This window comes from Haliotis rubra, unplaced genomic scaffold, assembly GCF_003918875.1.
Source record: "Haliotis rubra isolate DU_JTF1 unplaced genomic scaffold, ASM391887v1 Scf1, whole genome shotgun sequence".
Lineage (NCBI taxonomy): Eukaryota > Metazoa > Mollusca > Gastropoda > Lepetellida > Haliotidae > Haliotis > Haliotis rubra.
The window spans coordinates 320,124-338,086 of NW_025764891.1; the positions used below are offsets into that span (position 1 = coordinate 320,124).

A 17,963-nucleotide genomic window follows, 5' to 3' on the forward strand; every position below is an offset into this window, starting at 1 on the left:
GGAGGACCAGGATACAACAGGTTACATCACCCTCTGTTTGACATAAGACCTGAGTGGGGAGGACCAGATACAACCTGGGTCATATATATACATATATATATATATATGTTGCAAGCCTGCTAACCTCTCCTATCAATGCATCATGTTTCAAACCTTCACACATCGATGATTCTATGTATGGTCCAAACCTGCTGCGCTCTGTAAAGTGCTTGCCATTATCAATAAATCTATGTATGTTTCTAACCTACTCCGCTATGTAGAAAACCTCGCATATCAGTGAATCTATGTATGTTGCGAACTCGTTGAGTTTGCTTTGAACATAACTTTAGATATCAATGAATCTGTACATGTTGAAATCCTGTTTGCTCTGTATTCCTGTGAAGATGAGCATAAAAACATGTGTGTATTAACGCTGTTTGTTTCACAAATCATATTCCATAAAGTTTAGCCCGATATTTAATACGACCAGGGCCTGTAGCTACACAAATAGGTTACAATGCATTTCATATTATACAATGCGTGTTTTGCATTTCATGCGTGTATAGTTGATGACACAGCAACAGAGGAAACCCTTCTTCAGTCTGTCCACAACGATCCACAAATTAACGGAGGGACGTGTTACAGAAAATAGACAAGCATTGTAGGAATATATGGATTAATTATACATTATTTCAACGTATCAGTGACTGGTACCTCTAGCATTGCCAATTGTTAAGTTATGTGCCTAGAATATTGGCCAATGGCTTTGAATATAAAACAGGCCTGATAGGATGTATTACATTTGGCAGCTGAAGTACAATTTTCACACAGTGTAAAGACAACTTATTGCACCCCTACCGTCACCATTTAAACACACAGCCAGAGTTTCCTCAACACTAACTGCCGGATATGTAATCCCAAATATAACATGTGTAACTGTCTGGATTAGTATGTGGCATACATGCGCAATTTTGGTGAAGTAGTTTGAGTTTGGCGTTTAAAGTCACACTCAACCTTATCCAAGCCAAATGGCGGACTGTAGATATTCGAAACTGGATCAAACAAACCAGTGATCGATATTGTGAGCAGAGCTCAGGGCTGTCGCGTCAGGATGACATCGAGCTTGAAGCCCATATTTGTTTGGTCGCCACTAACAACCAGGACAGGTGTTTTGGTACAATTCTAACAAACAGTCCTCACGTAGTTGCTGGACTGGTATTCATGCCACTTCTCTGAATTGTGGGGACAGGGTATATAGCTACAGAAGAAGCATCCCCTGTAGAGGCTAGAACCGTATACCTATACTTAAAAACAAATTTCGACTGTAACATGGAAAAAACGAAAGGCCACTCCATACTGGAGAAATTGTTGTATGTTTTCCTGCTCTGATGTAAGGGATGGTCAGTCTAGCATTTCAGAACGTGTATTAGAGTCATGTTTGGTATATTCATGTCATGTCATCACCTACGCTAACTCTCCTATCTATACGCAATAATGCACATGTTAGGTTCTACCACACAACACACTATGACCCCAGCTTCATAAAATGAACGCGAGTAATGTTTTTCTTCACACCCAAACTCACAGCAACTAAATATCGAATTACGCGGTGAGATCATCCTCCATATACCACCGTAAGTGCAACAGAGTTTAAAGCCCTGTAAAAGACCCCTTCCTGGAAGGTCTGTGACCTCAGCAACACCAGAAATTATCCCCAGAATCCAAGAGAGCTCCTTTTGGTTATACAGTCAGTATTAGTACTCTAGCCCTGTTTGAAGCTCTTCCAGAAAAGGTTCGTGCACTGATCTGTGACTATGGCCAAAACCTTTGCTGTCTCTCTCTCAAACCCGAAACCCACCACCCACCCACCCCCCCACCCACACACCTTCTATGTAACTGGAATAACATTTCTTCGATATATCTGCCCAAACTGTATCATAAATGCGCCTTCTTAAATGTTTGTGTCTTCAGGTGAGATATTTCTATGTGGGTCTCGTAGTTTACCAATTATCCCATGCATGATATGTTTAGGTATCTACTGTGGTAACTGTGGTTGATTCTATACATATGCCCTTTGTCTAATCGAGCATTAACTCTTATTTGTACGTAATTGTACCGATTATTATTACGTAATTGTTATATGCTGTAACAACCTTTGCCTTTCATTTTCAGATACAAAACTTGGTTATTAAATGTCTAATTAGCTGTAAAATGTATGCTACTTTTCGAAAGAACAGTTTGTTACAAATGGCACTAAATTAGCGGTCGGTGTGTAAATCCTGCTGAAACGAGTATACAACTCAGTCTGTCGTGATGGTTTCAGCTAATACGTCAAACAGACAGTACTGTAAGGGCTGCAGAACGAGTCAAACCAACACACATTCACACTGAGAACGGTACTAACATTGGCTAACGTGAACTTACGTATTCATCACAATTGCCTAATACGCTAGCAATAAAACGATAACGACACATTCCCATCGGAAAACAAACTTTTATTGTTAATGATATTCTATTTTACAGACAACTTTGATGATAAAACTGTGTGACTTTTACAGCACCTGCACGTGTTACAGTCTTTCAGCCTCACAGGGCCTAGTTAAGCTGTTTTCCAGACTCTTTACTTCCTGCAATAACGAATCAAACGTTTTAAGCTCTCGAAAGCTACAGTCTGAAAATATAATCGACAAAACCATTTCCATAATTATAAGAAATTTCTTATAAAAACTTTGTCGTGTACGATGCTTATTTATAATTCTCTGTCAATCAATCTTTATTGCGGTACTCAAAAGGCCTCAGGCCTATACTACACTATATACATTGCTTTATACACGTGCAAGGAACAATACGCTTTCTATGTACAAATGCGTAGAAAATATACATGGACAGGTTTCAGTTTCTTTAGTATTTGAACCGTTTAGCAGTAGTGAAAACTTAAGCCTGTTTAGATGGACATTTTTCTCATATGTATTTGCTTCGAGGCTTACTGTAGTTAGGGCATACAAGAAGAAAATGATACTAGTCTTCAATTGCATTTGAATTGCATTTGATTCTCTTTTCAATTGCCCATGACCCATGGTTGGCACCTGTCACAAACACAGTGGGTGAGTGAGTTTAGTTTTATGCCGCTTTTAGCAATATTCCAGCAATATCAAGACGGGGGACACCAGAAATGGGCTTCACATATTGTATCCATGCGGGGAATCGAACCCGGGCCTTCGGTGTGACGAGCGAACGCTTTAACCACTAGTCTACAGTCCCCACCGCCCCTCAAAAACACAAGCATACCGTGCTTTTTCAAAGCTAGTGTACTGTGATAATCGTATAATATGCACCGGTTTCTATTCTCGGAGTATGAAAATGGTTACTCCGTGAAAATAGTGTAGGTTTGTTTATATAACTATTTGAAACGGCATACCGACCATATGTTAGTTAATCAACGTAATGTAAGAATGGCTTAATGAGGCGGTCATCAAAACAGATCAACTGATGAAGTTCAGTATAAACTCTCTTGCGTGTTTGGGGACGTTGCCATGGAAGTACATGGCTAGTTTGATATCATGTTACCATGCGTTGACACAGCAGCTAAAAAGGACGCCAAAAACCTGAAGTAGAGCGTGACCAAAATACGTCACAAAGGGAATTCCCCTCATAACCAACAGTGTAGAAATCCTTTATGACGCTACAAACATCCTTTTGATGTAAGTCTATTTCTGGGTTCAAGCAGTGCTATTGACAAGGACACGTTGTTCGGGTGAGGAAGGTGGGTAGTGATGTTGAGGACTGTTGTCTGTCTCAAGATGATGGCTGGGCAGATCCCAAGGTGACTACAGACTGTACGTATTTATGTACGGTTTCATCACTCCTGTATGCAGAGAAAGTGTAACATGTGGCCTTGGTCATGACATCCATTCGGGCTAAGACACTGTATCCTTCACAGTGTCCAAGTCCTGTTGAGAGGAGAGCTTCTTCCTATGGCTTGGGTGTATGTTCTAAAACATGGCCTGGGTGCATATTCTTCCAGCTGTGTTGGTGTATGTTTTCACAGATGGTCTGGGACCATATTCTTCTAGCTATAAGGGTAAATGTTCTGAAACATGGCCTGGGAACATATTCTTCTAGCTATAAGGGTGCATGTTCTAAAACATGGTCTGGGACCATATTCTTCTAGCTATAAGGGTGCATGTTCTAAAACATGGCCTGGGTGCATATTCTTCCAGCTGTGTTGGTGTATGTTTTCACAGATGGCCTGTGTGCATATTCTTCTAGCTATAAGGGTGCATGTTCTAAAACATGGTCTGGGACCATATTCTTCTAGCTATAAGGGTGCATGTTCTAAAACATGGTCTGGGACCATATTCTTCTAGCTATAAGGGTGCATGTTCTAAAACATGGTCTGGGACCATATTCTTCTAGCTATAAGGGTGCATGTTCTAAAACATGGTCTGGGACCATATTCTTCTAGCTATAAGGGTGCATGCATGTTCTAGATAAAAAAACATGGTCTGGGACCATATTCTTCTAGCTATAAGGGTGCATGTTCTAAAACATGGTCTGGGACCATATTCTTCTAGCTATAAGGGTGCATGTTCTAAAACATGGTCTGGGACCATATTCTTCTAGCTATAAAACATGGTCTGCATGTTGCTGTTCTAAACATGGTCTGGGACCATATTCTTCTAGCTATAAGGGTGCATGTTCTAAAACATGGTCTGGGACCATATTCTTCTAGCTATAAGGTTGCATGTTCTAAAACATGGTCTGGGACCATATTCTTCTAGCTATAAGGGTGCATGTTCTAAAACATGGTCTGGGACCATATTCTTCTAGCTATGTTGGTGTAGATTCATAAAGATGGCCTGGGAACATATTCTTCTAGCTATGTTGGTGTAGATTCATAAAGATGGCCTGGGAACATATTCTTCTAGCTATGTTGGTGTATATTCATAAAGATGGCCTGGGAACATATTCTTCTAGCTATGTTGGTGTAGATTCATAAAGATGGCCTGGGAACATATTCTTCTAGCTATGTTGGTGTATATTCATAAAGATGGCCTGGGAACATATTCTTCTAGCTATGTTGGTGTAGATTCATAAAGATGGCCTGGGAACATATTCTTCTAGCTATGTTGGTGTATATTCATAAAGATGGCCTGGGAACATATTCTTCTAGCATAAAGATGGCCTGGTTGGTGTATATTCATAAAGATGGTTTATGTATATTCATAAAGATGGCCTGGGAACATATTCTTCTAGCTATGTTGGTGTAGATTCATAAAGATGGCCTGGGAACATATTCTTCTAGCTATGTTGGTGTATATTCTTCTAGCTATGTTTGTGTATTCAAAGATGGCCTGGGAACATATTCTTCTAGCTATGTTGGTGTATATTCATAAAGATGGCCTGGGCTATGTTGGTGTAACATATGGCCTCATATCTTCTAGCTATGTTGGTGTAGATTCATAAAGATCATAAAGATGGCCTGGGAACATATTCTTCTAGCTATGTTGGTGTATATTCATAAATGGCCTGATATTCTTCTAGCTATGTTGGTGTAGATTCTGATGGCCTGGGAACATATTCTTCTAGCTATGTTGGTGTATATTCATAAAGATGGCCTGGGAACATATTCTTCTAGCTATGTTGGTGTAGATTCATAAAGATGGCCTGGGATTCATAAAGATGGCCTGGGAACATATTCTTCTAGCTATGTTGGTGTATATTCATAAAGATGGCCTGGGAACATATTCTTCTAGCTATGTTGGTGTAGATTCATAAAGATGGCCTGGGAACATATTCTTCTAGCTATGTTGGTGTATGTATGAAAATGGTATGGAAATATTCTGGGTGCCCGATGTTTGTTGGGATGTTCACGATTCATATCCTTCCTGTTTGCTCGGTCGATGATGATGATAGTCTGGGTGCATATCCTTCCTGTTTGCTCGGTCGATTTTCACGATGATAGTCTGGGTGCATATCCTTCCTGTTTGTTCGGTCGATGTTCACGATGATAGTCTGGGTGCATATCCCTGTCCGGTCGTTTGATGATAGTCTCATATCCTTCCTGTCGATGTTCACGATGATAGTCTGGGTGCATATCCTTCCTGTTTGTTCGGTCGATGTTCACGATGATAGTCTGGGTGCATATCCTTCCTGTTTGCTCGGTCGATGTTCACGATGATAGTCTGGGTGCATATCCTTCCTGTTTGTTCGGTCGATGTTCACGATGATAGTCTGGGTGCATATCCTTCCTGTTTGTTCGGTCGATGTTCACGATGATAGTCTGGGTGCATATCCGTCCTGTTTGCTCGGTCGATGTTCACGATGATAGTCTGGGTGCATATCCTTCCTGTTTGCTTCGGTCGATGTTCACGATGATAGTCTGGGTGCATATCCGTCCTGTTTGTTCGGTCGATGTTCACGATGATAGTCTGGGTGCATATCCTTCCTGTTTGTTCGGTCGATGTTCACGAAGATAGTCTGGGTGCATATCCGTCCTGTTTGCTCGGTCGATGTTCAAGATAATAGTCTGGGTGTGGGTGCATATCCGTCCTGTTTGCTCGGTCGATGTTCAAGATGATAGTCTGGGTGCACATGCTTTGAAATGTAACACATTTGTTCTTCAAGATACTTGGATTGATCTTCTGCCAAAATGGTCTGAATATATAATGAAATGAATGTATGATGGGAATGAGATACCTGACCATGGATCCAATGTAGAGACAGTTTCGGTACAGTAGCTCGACCGTAGAGGCTAGACCATTGGGAAACTTCCAACACAGACCGTGCAGGTTCCACAATGGCGACAGTTTCGACACGGAAAGTGGACCGTGGAGGTCATATGTACAAAAAAGACCTTGGAGTCCGAAAGATCACTTTCACTATCAAAACAACAAACATATCCTGTATCTCTCGCCATATCATGCGAGTCACAGATGGTATCGATCGCTCTTATCGATGATGTATCATACTTCCGACAAGGTTTGTTTGTTTTGCATAGCGACTCTGTATATACCTCATTCATTATACACATATCCACTACGACACAAAAGACACAATTATGTACCTTGTGTGAGCTACCGTCACGTACATTTTCACCTTACCCAAGGTGTCCCAAATCTTTAAAACATCTTCAGACCTGCCCGCGTGTGATTGTACAGGGAAGGAATTACCCATTTAATTCACATTACACAAACATAACCACTACTGGTAAACAAGTACCCACTTTGATTGTTTGTTTGTCCTTAAACGCCGGCAATATTACCGCTATGGGACTGCAGTGTGTAAATAATCGAGTCTGGAGAAGTTAGTCTAGTGACTGACATCATGAGCATCGATCAACTCGACTGGGGAATACGATGACATGCATCAACGGCGTTAGTGACTCTGACCACCCAAACCCCTTACTCTCTTCTCTTGTATCTGAATGGGGATATAGATATATCTTTACGGCATTCTTTCTATAGGTGAAGGTATTAAATAATTCCACGTGGAAACATTTTAGCCATAAAGGTTTAAACCAAAATGTGATATTACTCAGGTTATTGGCTATTTTACACTTTACAGGAAAGTTATTCACTAGATTAACTGTACCTGCCCAGTCACACACATGGCTTTGTTTAATTATTGATAATGGAGGTGAGTTGATCTGAGTGCAACCGACCCGTGAAGACCCATTAGAACTGATCTTCAGTAACCCAGGCGACTAACGGGATCGGGTGGTCAGGCTCACTGACTCATGATGTTGATCGCTGGATTGTCTGGTCCAGACTCGATTATTTACAGACCCGGGTCATACAGCTGGAATATTGCTCAGTGCGGTGTAAACTTAACCCACTCACTCACTAGATTCAAACCAGCATTATTCATTCAGTAACCCTATAGAAGCCACTAACCTAGTCGAAGGGGACGGGGGCATAACGCCTTGCTCTCTGCCGGTGTGGTTCTTGATTAAGCTGTCCGCGGCCGCCGTTCTCGTTCCGGGTCTAATACTGGTCATCATATATCTCCAGGACATAAAACAATACTGGTCATCATATATCTCCAGGACATAAAACAACATTCACTCGTTGACTCAGTTCTCCTCATATGAGTCACATAGCAACAGGAAACCATGATACCGCTATATCACAGCCACATTCTCAGTCAGACAGTAACTCTATCTAGAATGTGCTGTTGCTGTAATCTAATCGCTAGTGTCAATAACAACAACATGACGCAATATGATTGTTTATATTTCGATGTTTGTTTTGTTCTTGTTTGTTGTTGAAGCGTACTAATGTGTGTGGATTAATATTATTTTCAATATTTCGGTATGTATTCGTATGTGTAAATCTATTATTCTCCAGTGTATATATGATTAAAAACACATTTTAAAATCTAATATCTGCGTTGTTGACAAAACATACTTAAGACATAAAATTTACACAAATGAGTTATACATAACTAATGACTAATGTTTCTCATCTTGTCCATTACGTTTTGTCAATACAAAACTAACTGCTAAAAGCTGCGTAAAACCACACTCACTCAGTCTTGCGAGTATCATTATTAAAACGAAGTACAATATAACAATATCACAACCCGCCGCTAGAGACACCGATCTCGATGTAACATGACAAATGACCCTCGGACAAACACACACCGTGTATACACAACATTCAGACGCTGATGACAATACAGGGAAAACCGTGCGTTTAAATCGCATGGCATGACGAAACGCGGCGCTGCGTGTTCACAGAAAGCCATCTAGCGGCGTCCAATGGATTGAAAACACTCCGGCAAATGAAGGAAGCTTGTGGAGTCACGTGGCCCCGAGAACCAGGGCGGTTATTTTCCATTACCAGGACGACTTTGTTTCATTGACGGGCTGACGTTCCCTCATAATCCGTGGAACTCTTGTAGCGGTAACTTCTCAATTCCACACCGTACATTGTTGGCACACAGAAACAAGGTAAGAACTGACTTTAGGGAATATATATATATTAATGGTATCTTCTACAATACGTTATCATGCCTGTTTCTTTCAATTAGTGATCTTATTTCTATATATCAAATTCATAAATTATGTTGATGAATCCATGGATGCTTCGAACACAAAGAGCATCTATGTCCTACATCTGAGGAACGAAACAGTGTTCGTATAAGCTCATTATCATAAATTTATTTGATTATTTAAACAAGAACGCGCATCTTTTGTATGCTTGAAAAAAGCGCCAACGTATAACCGTGATATTATAAGCAGGAATTGTCGCTACGGTGTTTTTCCTACAAATACATAATTTTATTCACAATATATTGATATTGTTATGTATTTGCTGAATTCCAACCGTTCGAATTTATAATTTTCAAGCGAGAGCTGTGTAATAAGGTGATCGTGACAATCAAAACCCGCGTGTTCAGTTGCCGGTATTCACCACTAAGCGCCACATGTTCATGCCGGTTGAAAACGCCGGCGAAGCGTGGAATAGGGAAACTCCCCGGCACATGTATTTCGCCTGCATTCTCAGCACGGTCACACCCATAGCTGAGTAACGAAACTCGAATCATTAGTATGCGTTTACCATTACTGACTAAATGACTAAAACACGACATTTGATGCTGAAAATCAATTTAACCCGAACAGTCGCTTTATGCCAGTAATCAATACTAGTTATGTTCTCTGACTAGCTTAACTATCCGGGGAGAATATGTACGTCTTGTATGTATCAGATGGTACTTCGTATTATTATACTGACGTAATTCTGTTCGAGGGGGAAGGGAGGGGGTAAGTGTGTAGTGCACGTGCGTAGAAGTATCGCATTACATTTAAATACCAATGCATAGGTAGGTTAACGAGTCTCGCGAGATGCATGTGGGAACGAAAGAATGAGCTATTTGATTTGCAAGCAGATATAAGGATGGATGGGTTTCTATGGCAACGGAAGCCGGTAGTTACTGTGGAAGCCGGGCACCTGGCTCAAATATAGACCGCCAGCTGCCCTAGGTATTAAGATCTTTCCAGTAAAGCGAGAGAGGGTGAGTGTGGCGGGCTTTCTTTTCGCGTCCGGGTGAAGCGTTTCTCCAATGCGTTTTGTTTGTGGTACGCGGCATAGTTATGAATACTACCCCGACGTAATATAAAACGCCTTACTGTTTTACGTGACATGTTTTACGCACTGTATCAATAAATCACAGACCTGTGACGCAGTGTTGCCTTATGTAGGCCTTTTGTCATTTATGGTAAGTTGTCAAAGGAAAGCTTGTAACCCGCCGGTCGGCCATTTTGCTGCAAGACCGTGGAATATCCCCACATGACTCACCGCGAACCGGGAAATTTAACCTGAAACTTGTACCCAGCACACAGGTAATTAAAGTAAAATGGCACAGCTGGATGTTTGTAGTCGTCGCGACGTCTGTAACGCCACGCTTTTGTGATGTATATGTATCAAAATTAATTAAGTCTATTTTTCAGATACGAATATTGATTAAGTAAGTATTCACCAGGTAGTGTGCTTTCAATGATAATCCTGATTAGCGGATACAATACTGAAATGTACAAACGTATAAACTCGAATGTTCTAACACACCACTGACATGTAAAGGGCAGGTAAGGACATGAACCAGTGGGTCGTGTGTATGTTTTTCATGAGAACAAGCGCCGGTTCGCTATGACTTGACAATAAGCAGCTTATGTCCAACATAGGGAGCGCGTGTTACAGTGGAAACGCTACTTTTATTCCTGCAGCGTCGGTTGAACCGCGTTATTGATATCCTTCCCCTTCTGTTGCAGTTCTGTTTAGCATGGGACTGGGGAGAGTTCCTTTTATGTAGAAAGCCGGCAAGGTGGTAGAGTTGTTGTTTAGTGCTTTGGGCTGTCGTTATTTGACCGATGGCGATTTGATTTAGGTTATTGTGGTTCGTGAAAGAGTTCAATATAAACAGAATAGCATGTGGATGAGTTACTGTTGAAAGGATTAGCGTCACGCATGTTTTATATGCCAATCACGCGGGACGATATTCAGGCAGGCACTCACGATGTGTTTGCCATAGCTGAACCAATAATGGTAGACGTGTACAAGTCATTGGTGATGCAGTTAATGAAACAGCGTGTACTCGTGATTAAGGAAAGCCGTGTGTGGTCGATGGAATTATTCAGGTGGAAACACAATAAATACATGTTACAGGTGAAAGTGAAACAGTAGATAGTTGATATTTGTTATCGCTAATCGAAAACATTGTCTCGGTATTGATTCAAACATAAAACGCATATTGATGAAAGGGGATACACAGTATTATCGTTGTCGAAGTGAGCTAGAGGTACTGCTCCAGACAACACTCAAATGATACCCTAGTCAACAATATGACAGCTCTATCAAGGCGGCCAGTTAAGTGGTCGAGCCTGGAACACACAAACCAACGTTATCTATAGCAGTCATGCTACAGCGCTAAAGTGAGTAAGTAAGGTTTTACGCCGCTTTTAGCAATATCCCAGCAACATCAAGGCGAGGGACACCAGAAATTGGCTTCACACATTGTACCCATGTGGGCAATCGAAGCCGGGCCTTCGGCGTGACGAGCGAACGCTTTAACCACTAGGCTACCCCACCGTTTATACGGCGATATAAATAGCCAGGCCACAGATGAGATATTGACATTATAACTGACAACTTTGATATCATAATCAGTCGTTTTTAGCAATCGGTGCCCATTTCAATTCGACTCTTATGACGGCTCTGGACTTCTTTAGACAGATATTCAGCAGTGTTTTGTTGTTTTGGAAAAATAATTTAGCCTCTCCCTACCTAATCAAATAGCTGCACTCAACACATAACTTCGGGGTTTGGTGTTATGGATTTATGCATGTGACTCTTAATTGTGCAAATTATGTATATATTGACGAAGGAAATACTCACCTCGAACACGTGGTCTTTTTAAGCAGATGAAAAAAAATTGACGCTGGCAATAATGAATATGACAGACACGTGGTTAAACAGGCCCAGGAGATTCTATACCTGTCGCGGAAAGAACAATTAAACTTCCTGCATCTGACGTGAGAGATTTATGATAGAAATTAAGACCGTTGATAGTTGCGGAGATATGACGACCTCCGCCGACTCTTAATTGTACACGAATTAGGAGGGTGTACTCCCGGTTTTCCAACATTTGGAAACTTAAGTAAACAGAGGGATTAGAGGATTAAGAACTGTGGGACACGCTCACTTTTATTTTAGGGGTGACAGTTTGGAGATGGTGACTCCAACATAACAAAATGGAGTGGACTGTTAAGTAGTTGTGTATTACATCTCTGACATCATCATTCAACATCAATCACATTCACTGTTATTGGTTTATTTCGGCATGGTCGAAAATAGGACTATTTAAGTCTTTTGAAAAAAGATGCATTTCACCTAAATATGAATGCATTTGAGAATTCCTTTTCGTGATTTGCATAACGCTGTGTTGTTAAGCTTTCTTGTAAAGTAATACCTTCTAACATACTTTGATAGATATACATCAAGTTTGGTGAACACATTTCAGTTTGACGCAAATTAAGCAGTCCAACCTGACACCCCTACCAAGTGTGTGCCCATACTAATCCTTCTATTGTTCTACGCTTGGCTGATTTTGTTGTTTTAAGAAATGTTGGGAAACCGGGGCACCCCATTAGGAGTTGCATCATCTATTGGTGGCGTGGAGGGCCGGTTCCACGGAACCAGTGAATTCGAACCCGTGTCTTATGTGGAACAAGCGAACGGTTTAACCATTGGGCTATTGTGTCGTCACCTTATGGACTATGAATACAGTTTCCGTCTGGCGTTATCTTCATGTTACCAGTACACAGATAGACTGACTCCGCATCAACAGGGAAACATATCAAATGTCAACATATCAAATCAGTATCAAGTCATACTTCCTCCATTAAAGCAGGGAAACTGCTACCCCAGTGTCTCCTCGAATTTACATCCTACTTCGTATGTCATGTTATCTGCAGGTTTCGTCAACATTCTGACTCGCAGTATTGCTGTGTCTATATTCTGCTTGAATACCATTGTCATGTTATCGGTTGGTTTTGTCAGCAGTTTATCGGGCGTAATACACATTGACATTTTATACCTTTTCACCGAATATGTTTTCTGTTTCTCTTGGGTTTAACAAGTAAATATTCATGTTACTTCAAGAGAGTTTCAATGATTCATAGAGAAGCTTGTTGACGTCACCTAGCCTCTTAAATTATGGAATTGTGTGAATTGCCACGAGGAAATACATAATTTATAGGTATAATAATACCTATATTGTGAAATATGAAAGATGAAATACATAATATATAGGTATAATAATAGTATTACCTATATTGTGAAATATGCAAGATGAAATACATAATATATAGGTATAATAATAGTATTACCTATATTGTGAAATATGCAAGATGTATGTCAATTAATTTGTTTTGTGAATACGGAACATACAATGCCTTCTCCGGCTCGAACACAATGTCTTCAAACGTTTATATTTTTAGCTTCAAAGTTTGCCAACCTTTGGCGGTATGCTTTTTCGGGTCATGGGTTATTATTGTTACTGAAAAATGAGACTGCCCTTTGAAACATTTCTATTTTGGGCTTAAGGTTATTATTCCCTTTAAAAGGCGAGGATGAGAGCGTTTCCTCGAAACAGCGTTTGTCACGGTGTTTGTCTCGACGTAAAAAAAATGAAGTAGGTCATCAGTGTCACCCCGACACTTTGAGGGATTGTTTTCTCTGCCCGGATGTCTGCAAAGCGGAAAGATTCACTATAATGTTAGTCACGTGCTCTGCACGAGTGAACGATGAAGACGGGCTCACGCACTGGCGGTGTTACAGGAGTATGTTGTCTGTGTAAAACATGTCGAATTCAGACACCATTGAATTATGCCCTTGCAAATTATGTATGTATCGAGACAAAGTGATTAAGCAAATACTGACCTCGAACACGCGGTCTTTTTAGCAGATGGTAAATTTGTAAACACTAATAATGAATATGACACGTGGTTAAACAGGCCCAGGAGATTCTATTCCTGTCGGGGACAGAACAATTAAACTTCATATGTGTCTGACGTGAGAGATTTATAATAGACATTAGGACCGTTGATGGTTTCGGAGATATAACGAGCTCCGCTGACGGTGAAGATTATCTGGGTGTTGTTTTTCCTTTTCCCTTTGACAGTACTAGCTGACTCCAGCCAGTGAATATCCGACCACATGTCATTCTATTCACAACCGTCAACATGCACCACGTGTTCGGTTTCTTAATTAGTAACCTCACACGTTTTGCATTTTGACATTCCGACGGTAATAGATGCATTTTAACATGCGACATGGAAATTCGATAACATCCGAACATTTATACATAGGCCTACTCAAGCTTTTATAGTGGGGGAAATTTGATTCAGAATTTTGGAGAGCTCTCATACACTGCCATGAACTAAAAGCGAATTCAGTGCAGTTGTATTGGTAGGCCAGAAAATAGGGATAAAACGTTGTCTGATCATTGCCGATCTTTAATGCTGATTATGTTGGCTTAAGATCCCATCAGTGCCCTTGACTCCAACATGCTTTGATAACCCATAACAGGACAGAGCTGACGCGCGGATCAATTCTCGCATTGCCATGGTTACGGTCAAATGAATGTCTGTCTAGACGATGGCGTGCGCGTGAATCACGGAACGCACGTGCGACCTTCAATTTGAATCATGCTATGAGAATGACACATACTCTGCGTTCATCTTTCGATAGCTGCAAGTCGATAGTTTTTTAAGGTCTGTAAACCTTCTGTATACATTTATTAAGCAGTCAGTCAGTGTCATTACGTTTGAACTTTATTATCAACATCCCATGAATAACTATAAATAGCTAATTAAAATGAACACCGGCATATATTTCGTGTTATGTTAAGTGATATGTACAGGTAAATTCAGTCTTTCTTCACCTGCACCAAGCAATGATTATGTTCAAAACGTTTTATGTCTATATCACATGGGACAAGTTACAATTTGTAGTGTTCTATTATTTTAATTATAAATGGAAAACAATTCCTCGCCTGGTCAAAAAAGCATTTGCAGGTTCCAGAAAGCCGAAAAGGTAGCAATGTGCCTACACAGCAAAATGTTGCGTCTGCAAATGATATGTTTACCGTATGGGAAATGAGGGTTGCTAACCGGTTGTCTGCCGATCGTAAACGTGTTTCGCATCTCAGAAGGCAGCACGCGTTGAAAATAGCATACCAAAACATGCGCAAGCCGAAACAGGGACGCTTTGATTGAGGCACCTATGATGGGTGTTTACCTGCAATTACTGCATGGTGTTCGATCACAGCACAATGCAGTGGCACATGCACCTACTTATCGACTTGTATGCAAATGCGTTGATTTTCCATTACGACGCAAATGATATATTGATTTAGCAGCTTTTTATTTTTAATGTATTGTTGAATGTTCTATGTGCTTGAATATAACTGTGAAAGGTAATGTTTATATTTGACTAGAAATATTTGCATACTGACAAAACATTTATTATGTTGATTTGGATGTCATGGGATTCATTGTCATATTTGAATTCTTTCTGCTTACTGTATTTACATGATACTCTGTATGAAATTAACACAAAGATCCGCTGAGTTCGTTTCGTTAGGAAACTCGCCCACCTGCCGCAAACCTGACACGTGAAGCATAATAGACCAGTCGAAGCAAACAATACGACATTATCTTGATCAGACATGCAATGGAAATATACCAATTGACAGACATGCGATATACGACCGACGGAAAAACACTACCGACCCAGGCGACTTAAATAACACTAAACCGTCGGTTGTATGGGAGGCCAGTCGACACCTTTGATTAATCTGAATAATTTATTTTGATTGTACCTTGTCGTCTAGGAGTGCTGGTAACGGAGATTATTTTAATACCCTTCTATTGTTAATGTCAAGGTCGTTGCCACCCCTTTATTGCGGAATGAATGGCGACCATGGGCCTGAGTTGGTGCCAAAACTCACAGAGGCACAAGCCATTGTTATTTTGCCCGAATAAGTAACCAATCGGAGAACACAGCTGTTGTATCTGCAAGATGTAGTATGACGTCACAGCAGTTCCGGTTGAAGCTGGCAGATTCAAGGTGAAGCGCCAGACTTTGTTATGCCCGGGAAACGGATCAAAAGCTATCATCTTTACCACATTTGGGGCCTGCGAAAATTCTCTTGCGCCTAGGAGAAGTTTCCTCCTCTTCACATTCCAAAGCCACGCATTCCTTTACCCAGATAAAAACTCACCGAAGAACAGAAACAGAGCCAGCATCTTTTCCTTTTCGTAAAATATCAGCGTAGAGTTGGCTAAAATAGCAGCACATTCGTTAAACATAGATAAAGCTGTCATGCCGCGTAACGTGGTCAACCCTATCTGAATGTTAAGGGAACCTATTACACCTGCTTCTACAACTCAAACATAGTGCTGTATAAATACCATGCCTATACACCATGTTATCAAATTGCCTAACCAGGAAATCCGATCTGGGTACGGAACTATTTTCAGGGCGCCCAGGGGCGCAAGATCAGTTTACTCAATACCGTGTGTCCATCCGCCTGTAGTTATCCGCTTGGTATTTTCCGCGCCGCCAGAGACACCCAGGAGATAGGTTTGGTGCCCGTTGAAAGATCATCACTTGAATGTCAGCATGTTTTTCTGCATCACATAAACACATCGTGCTGAAAAGTAATCATTTCTGAGACTTTTGTTGGCTGGAATATTACTTTTCGCTGCTGACGCTTCAGCTTCAGTATATTATAAATATATCGCGACTTTATCGTATTTTCAAATTGCTTTATCGTAATTGCGGAACCTAATGGAAAATCCGATCTAGTATGATGGTAATGTCCAATTTGTTTTCAATTAAAAAAGGAATTTGGCAAGGAAAGCGGTGCAAGTCACGTGTCTGAATGTTTACGAAATGACATGGATTCGATTTCCTTCCCTAACCTCAGCGCCAGAGCCAAAATTAAATTTAGCTTAGAAGACTATATTTGTAATCCTTTTGACTAATATAGCGTGGAACTACCGGCGTAGGCCACAATGTGTCAAAACACTATCTTGCTCCATCCCACAAACGCTGACGTGCTGATGATGCAGACTGCGCAGATGCTGGGAAGATGCTCTCTGCTTGCAGACAACGTTAGGAGGTGATGTCTAAATTTGACAACCGTGCTGAATCGGCAGAATGCCTCGATAAGAATTAACTGTCTACTCTGTTCTAACTCGAAGACAGAAACAATTGTAGTGAGGCACTTATATTATGCCAAAGCAGCATTCTGCCACTTGTAGCGACCGTGTTCTGTACGGTTTATTGCTGCACGAAGTACTTTTGACATCTTATTGCTACTACGCTCTACATCACGAGTGTAAGGGATTCATTCCAAAACGATGTCACCACTCCGGTTATCGTTATGCAGATCGCTTTGTAGAAACGACTAATGCTTAGCCTCTGAATATTTGATGAAATCTAGACCTGCTTCATTTAGAGCTATAGTATTGCATTGAGGGCCTGGCAGTAGGGAAAATAATGTGGTTCGGGGACTGTGAAACCGACTACAGGTAGAACTAAGTCCCCCAGGTTGACCCAGGCCATTTGAGGTCAGTACACAAAAAAATGGATTTCAATGTTGGACTCTATAGTAGGTTTGGACCGATAACAGGATGAAAGTATCCATCCCTTTAATGATGACAATTGTGGACAACATTCCAGTAAACCAAGGCCATACACTCACCAGTCTTGATTGTCCACGGATTTTCCTTTGGGTGTAAAAAGCAAAATGGTTGTGCAAAGTTTGTGAATGGATCACAGAAAATCAGCGATAACACCAAGAAAAGCAATCCTTGTACTTAGCGACCCATTGTTTTCAGTGTTTGCATATATATTCTTGTTTATACCATGCAAACAATCTACATGCTGCATATATGAAATATCGTTATCGTATTT

At 40.8% G+C, this 17,963-nt stretch overlaps 1 protein-coding gene across 3 annotated transcripts in view; it reads left to right on the forward strand.

The window, feature by feature from the left end:
• LOC124277639 (sodium- and chloride-dependent GABA transporter 2-like) overlaps positions 1-17,963 on the forward strand; it is a 45,414-nt gene that overhangs the window by 6,761 nt on the left and 20,690 nt on the right. Inside the window, exon 1 of one of the 3 annotated variants that reach the window (XM_046714355.1) lies at positions 3,793-3,815. The exons of 1 other annotated variant lie outside the window; for it this stretch is intronic. The gene's annotated coding sequence lies outside the window, so the exon portion shown is untranslated. Of the gene's footprint in view, positions 1-3,792; positions 3,816-8,725; positions 8,933-17,963 lie in introns of those variants that run through there. One more of the 3 variants, XM_046713691.1, reaches the window with a different exon arrangement.